The 6,271-nt window shown below is 43.9% G+C and overlaps 1 long non-coding RNA gene across 1 annotated transcript; it reads right to left on the bottom strand.

Moving 5' to 3' along the window:
• Positions 1–764: 764 nt before the first annotated feature.
• On the bottom strand, positions 765–3,147 carry LOC133160235 (uncharacterized). The gene is made up of 4 exons (XR_009715830.1): positions 3,111–3,147; positions 2,505–2,553; positions 1,203–1,326; positions 765–1,019 (listed from the first exon to the last, which is right to left on the bottom strand). It is a non-coding gene; the product is annotated as an uncharacterized LOC133160235 (long non-coding RNA).
• Between the last annotated feature and the right edge of the window lie 3,124 nt (positions 3,148–6,271).

Genomic DNA, 6,271 nt, shown 5'->3' with positions numbered 1-6,271 from the left:
TGTGGAGAGCAGGATGTTATTGCACAGCAATGACTCTGAGACTCTAAGAGTGGTGTAAGTTCATCAGAGCAACAGCCTGGGGAAAGAAGCTGTCTCTGTGTCTGCTGGTTTTGGCGTACAGAGCTCTATAATGCCGTCCGGAGGGGAGTAGTTCAAACAGACTGCAACCTGGGTGAGAAGGGTCTCTAGAGATGTTACTTGCACGTTTCCTGGTCCTGGACAGGTGCAAGTCTTGGATAGATGGGAGGTTGATTCCAATTATCTTTTCTGCAGTCCTGATTGTCCGTTGCAGTCCGTGCTTGTCTTGTTTGGAGGCTGATCCAAACCAGACAGTAATGGAGGTGCAGAGGACAGACTGGATGATGGCAGTGTAGAAGGTTTTCAGCAGCTCCCCCGGCAGGTTGAACCTCTTGAGCTGTCTTGGGAAGTACAGCCTCTGCTGGGCCTTCTTCCGGACAGAGTCTATGTGGCCGGTCCATTTCAGGTCCCGAGAGATTGTGGTTCCCAGGAACTTGAAGGTGTCTGTGGAGAGAATAGTATTACTGCGGATAGTGAGGGGTGAAAGTGGTGAAGGGTCTCGCCTGAAGTCCACTGTCATCTCCACGGTCTTGAGCGGGTTCAGCTCCAGGTGGTTTTGGCTGCACCAGTGGACCAGCCACTCCACCTCCTGTCTGTACGCTGTCTCATCACCGTCCTGGATCAGTCCGATGAGAGTGGTGTCGTCTGCATACTTCAGGAGCTTCACAGGAGAGTCACCTGAGGAGAAATCGTTGGTGTAGAGAGAGAAGAGCAGTGGGGAGAGGACGCACCCCTGAGGGGTGCCAGTATTGGTGGTCCGGGTGTCCGATGTGATGCTCCCCAGCCTCACATGCTTTCTCCTATTGGTCAGGGAACTGGTGATCCACTGACAGGTGGAGGCAGGCACCGCGAACTGGATGAGCTTCTGTTGGAGGATGTCAGGAGCGATGGTGTTGAACGCCGCCCTGAAGCATTCATTCATAGCTTGCCTATTCCCAACTCTACTTAAAACACACAGTTAGGTCAGCCGGGTTAGCAATGCCAACAAGACGTTCCGACGAGGTGGTGCACAGGTAGTGATGGAGCAGAGACATGCTATTGACTTGTATTCTGCTGACTCACACTCCAGCCACACTGTGCATACCAGTGGGAGCTAATGGACAATGCACTGAACATCCTCGCACCTTTTGAAAAATTCCCAATGGAGATCAGGTCATCAACAGCTATGACAGCAGATGTCATCCCAGCCATCACAACATTCGGACTGCTTTTGGTGAGACAGTCAGACCGTGATGTGACTGCTATAGTCTGTTGAGAAGATTCAACAACAATGATTTCATGCAAATACACACTGTTATAAAACAATTTTCAATGTCACAATTGTCTTTATTCTTCAAATGACAAAATAACCAAATATAAGCTACTTAGGCAGATGTGAACAACTCTAAAAACACAAATTCTGCCTTTCATTCATATCTGAAGAATCACGTACCATTGGACAAACTGTATGAAATACCTTAAATTTACTTGAGTTTAAAATAGTTTTGCCTCATGAACATTTTAAACAGGAGTTATAAGTAATGCAAAGTTGTCTGTTATTAATAAAACTTAAAACAAGTGAAAAACCATTTTCATAACACAGTCTTTGATAAATGTACCTTCAGTAAAAGGTTCGCCATGTTTAGCTATTAAATTGTAGCTTGCTGTAGTAATATTTACTTTTGACTCACAACCCCGCGTGAAGAATCGCTGTTGTGATGCCAGTTCATCTTGGAGCTGCTTCACTTTATCAGCGCGGTCACTCCCTGTTAGCTTGTCGTATGTGTTAGCATAGTTGTACTAAGTTCATTTTGTTTCACTTGTTAATCACTTCACTGGTTCTTGTATCTCAAACTAATTATTTTAGGTTGCATTACCTGACATGTTTTGGCTTGTACTTCCGCCTTCATCAGAGTGTCACTGGTATGTGTTAGCATGTTTAGTCTGATGGTATCTCTTCAGGTTGAAATCCTTAACCCGTTTGTCTCTTTACAAATTAGACAAACACAATTGCCTTGATTTACAGTGAAGAATTATAGTAATTCCAATTTCTCTTGAAAGCGACGGCCCTCAATGTCAACTTTCCTCGTTTTTTTGCAGTCCCCATGGCAGAAATGAGTGGAGAGGTGATGCAGACTGATATTATTAAAGTGGTGCTGCCACCTTTTGTTTAAAGGAAGAATTACAGTTTCAAGTTTCATGATTTTGTTTATTCAGTTTGACAGTGCAGGCGGGCCATAAATAATACATTATAAGACCGAAGCTACGGGCCGTATGAAATCTGACCGGGGGCCGGATTTGGCCCGCTGATTTGGACTGATGTAAGAAATGTAGTCTCATGTTTTCAGTACACAATGAAAATAAATTGACACCTATCTAAGCTCCGACAGGGGACAGTGCATGCCAGGGGCACAAATCTAACATGAAGTTAAAGAAATTGGTTGTACCTCGAAGACAGGATTTGATGGTTCCAATGAGCACAGTTGTCACCATCATCTGTAAAAGGAATGAGAGTTCAGGAATAGTAGGATTCTTCCAAGGGCTGGCCGCCTTAATCCAAACTGCGATCAATCAAATAATAATTGAGCCAGGCATCTTTGAAAAACTGCCAGTGTGGGAGACTTAACAACATCACTACTGCACGCTTGTCTCGTTGTGCACATTGCCGCGTCCACACAAAGTTGTCATTTCTGCACTCTCATACCAGGTATGCACTCTGGGTGAAGCATTCCTAAAATGTGAGCGTCACCTGTCAAATGAAGCCTTGCATGCATGCTGCTCTCATTGGCTTCGAGACTTTGCTTTTATGCTCACCAGCGACTGTAATAAATCTAGTGCTTATGAAGGTGAAACATCCTGGCAATGGCTGACTTGCGCCGAGGGTGAGGGACACAGGCGGTCCATAAAACGCAATGACACTCACCGACTGCCCAACAAGCATGTTATGGCAACTGCCAAATGATTACTTATTATATCATACAGAAGAACCAAGTTACTTGTTAATCATTTCACTGGTTCTTTTATCTCAAACAAAATATTTTAGGTTGCATTACCTGACATGTTTCGGCTTGTGCTTCATCTGATGAAGGCGGAAGTACAAGCCGAAACATGTCAGGTAATGCAACCTAAAATATTTTGTTTGAGATAAAAGAACCAGTGAAGTGATACAGTAGAACCTCTGACTTTGAACGTCTCCGAGTTCGAACAAATCGGAGTTCGAACCAAAAATTCGAAGCTTTTGAACCCCCCCCGAAAAAAAACCCCACTGGACTCCGAACAGCTTACCGAGCCGGATCAAGGCTTGCCGACGGCGTCTTTGCATCCCCTAAGCAACATTCGATTCGCCTCGACAATTTGAAGAGCGTCTCGAGAGTGTAAAGCTCTGGTCTGGAGAAGACATGATCTGGAACAAAAACATTGAAAAGGGTGACGCAACAAGATGTCATCAACAATAGCCCAGTGCCCTAGTGGCCGGAAGAAACCTCTACAGTAGATGCAGCAGCTCTATTTTCTATTTTCTTTAAAGGGCATGTAAAGACACTATGGGGTCACAAAATGTAGTTGATTAAGATGGACTTGTATTTTAGGAAACTGTTGTTAATTTTCGAATAAAATTGTGAATTGAGGAGTAATCGATGAAAAATCAACGGTTTATATGTGATCGTTGAAGTTCATCCCGGAAATTGCCGAAGTGACTGTGACGTAGATTATAGGAGGCCAAGCGTTGCCGAGTTACTTAGCCCATGTAAACCTAATGGCGGATACAGCAGTGGAAGCGATGTCGTCTGACGAATCTTCCTCAGATGATTCTTCACCTTCAGATGAAAATGAAGAAGAGTATGATTTCTTTCTTGGGGTACAAGGGTACCAATTTGAAGCATTGAGAAGTACCCCAGCGGGAGAAAATCAAACCAAAAATGGCAATCATCGTGGTGGTGGGCAGAGCCATGGTCGGGAAAATCCGGATCGGCTTGGAAATACTGACTGGTTCGTAACAAAATATCCCATAATTAACTGCCTAAATAATTGTGAATACCGTATTTTCTGGACTATAAGGCGCACCTAAAAACCTAAAATCTTCTCAAAAGCCGACAGTGCTCCTTATAGTCCAGTGCGCCTTATATATGGACTAAATTCCTAAATTCAAACTGGCCCGAAGCATTGTGTCATGAAATCAAGCATAAGTGGCCTGCTGAAGACTATGAATCATGAATCAAAAAGACTATGGATCATTATTTTGTGAATATAAAGTTATTTGTTGCATCTGAAGTTAAAATAAAAAAGATAAAATGGAGAATGATTAAAAATCTGACATGATGCATTAATGGTGCGCCTTGTTGTCTTGTTGTCGACAAGACCAAGGAGATTGTTGTGGACTTCCGGAAGGGTCACACCCAACACCTGCCGCTGACCATCGACGGTGCTGTGGTGGAGAGAGTGAGCATCGCCAAGTTCCTGGGGGTGCACATCAGTGAGGATCTCTTCTGGTCCACCAACACCGCATCACTGGCGAAGAAAGCCCAGCGCCGCCTGTACTTCCTGCGGAAACTCGGGCGAGCGAGCGCTCCTCCGGCCGTCATGACTACATTTTACCGCGGCACCATTGAGAGCATCCTCTCCAGCTGTATTGCTGTTTGGGGTGGCGGCTGCACTGACTACAACTTGAAGGCCCTGCAGCGCATAGTGAACACGGCTGGTAAGATTATTGGTGCTTCGCTCCCCTCCTTGAAGGACATTTACACCTCCCATCTCACCCGCAAGGCGACCACAATTGTGAGTGATGTGAGTCACCCCGCTCACTCTTTGTTTGATCTTCTGCCCACTGGGAAGAGGTACAGGAGCATGCGCTCCCGCACCACCAGACTCTCCAACAGCTTCATACTCCAGACTGTTAGGATCCTGAACTCGCCCCCCCCTTTCTGCGTAGCCTTCTGTACTTTGCGCTATGCTTACTGTCTGCTGTACGCACACTGGCTCAGTTTTGCTCCTCTTATTTACCGGGTTATTTGTTTATTATTTATTCATCACTCATTTTATTTATTTATTATTTATTAGTTATTGTTTGTGCCTTCTTGTTTTTATTTTGTGTCGTCTACTTGTATGTTTATCGTGTACTGTGTTTCGTCACCGTGGGATGGAGGAAACGGAATTTTGGTTTCTTTGTGTGTCTTGACATATGAAGGGATTGACAATAAAGCTGACTTTGAACTTTTGAACTTTGAAGTTATAGTCCGGTGCGCCTTATATAAGGATTAAGTTTTAAAATGGGCCATTCATTGAAGGTGCGCCTTATAGTCCGGTGCGCCTTATAGTCCGGAAAATACGGTACTTTAAAACTATTCTACTTGTTAATACCTACGCGCAAAATGGAAAAAAATAAGATATTCTAACCGGAGATTGCATTGACCTAATTTTCACATGGTCCTTGTTTACATTTTGCATTTGACACAAGAAATTGTGTGGTTCTTCGCGCTACCAATCGGTAAACAATGGGGGGAGTCCTATCATCTACGTCACGGTACCATGTGATCCAAAATGGCGCGGTTCATGACATGGGCAGGGAAGATCGAGAAATACACACAAATTGACTGCGTTTGGCTCACGAATGCAATTTTATTTCAAATTCTATAATAATTTTTGGATACAGGTGAATATAATCGAACATTCTGAGTGTTTTTTAGAACATGTTAAAGGTGCCTTTACATACGCTTTAAGAGCCAAATTGACTGCCTTTAACTAAACGCGTCATATGCATTTCTTTTGTCCCCCATAATGATGTGGGGATGTATAGGGATGTCCCAAGATCGGACCAGCCCGATCTTTTCCTATTTTCCAGTGATTGGAGCTCGGCTATATTTGCTGACGAGTCGTACCGATCTTTACGGCAACTGCAGTGAAGTACCCGCTAGTTACGGTTGACGTTGCGCAATACAAACCTCCATGGCGGTGTCAAGCAAGTATGTCAGAAGTGTGGAAATATTTTACTCTCCAGAGTGAAGACTATCCTAAAGCTACTTGCAATGTCTGCAAATCATTAAATCTATCGATCGTCCTTTATGGAATCAACGCTGCGTGTGCGCCGCGCCGCTGACGTTGGAGCAGTTCAAATTATTCCACAGGCCCATATAACGATATATAAAGTATATATAAAATCCCTATTATATAAACAACAATATTATCAAACCATTGATGTCACTACAAATCATTAAATCCA

This window comes from Syngnathus typhle, linkage group LG9 (assembly GCF_033458585.1).
Source record: "Syngnathus typhle isolate RoL2023-S1 ecotype Sweden linkage group LG9, RoL_Styp_1.0, whole genome shotgun sequence".
Lineage (NCBI taxonomy): Eukaryota > Metazoa > Chordata > Actinopteri > Syngnathiformes > Syngnathidae > Syngnathus > Syngnathus typhle.
This window is presented reverse-complemented; position numbering and strand designations above follow the sequence as displayed.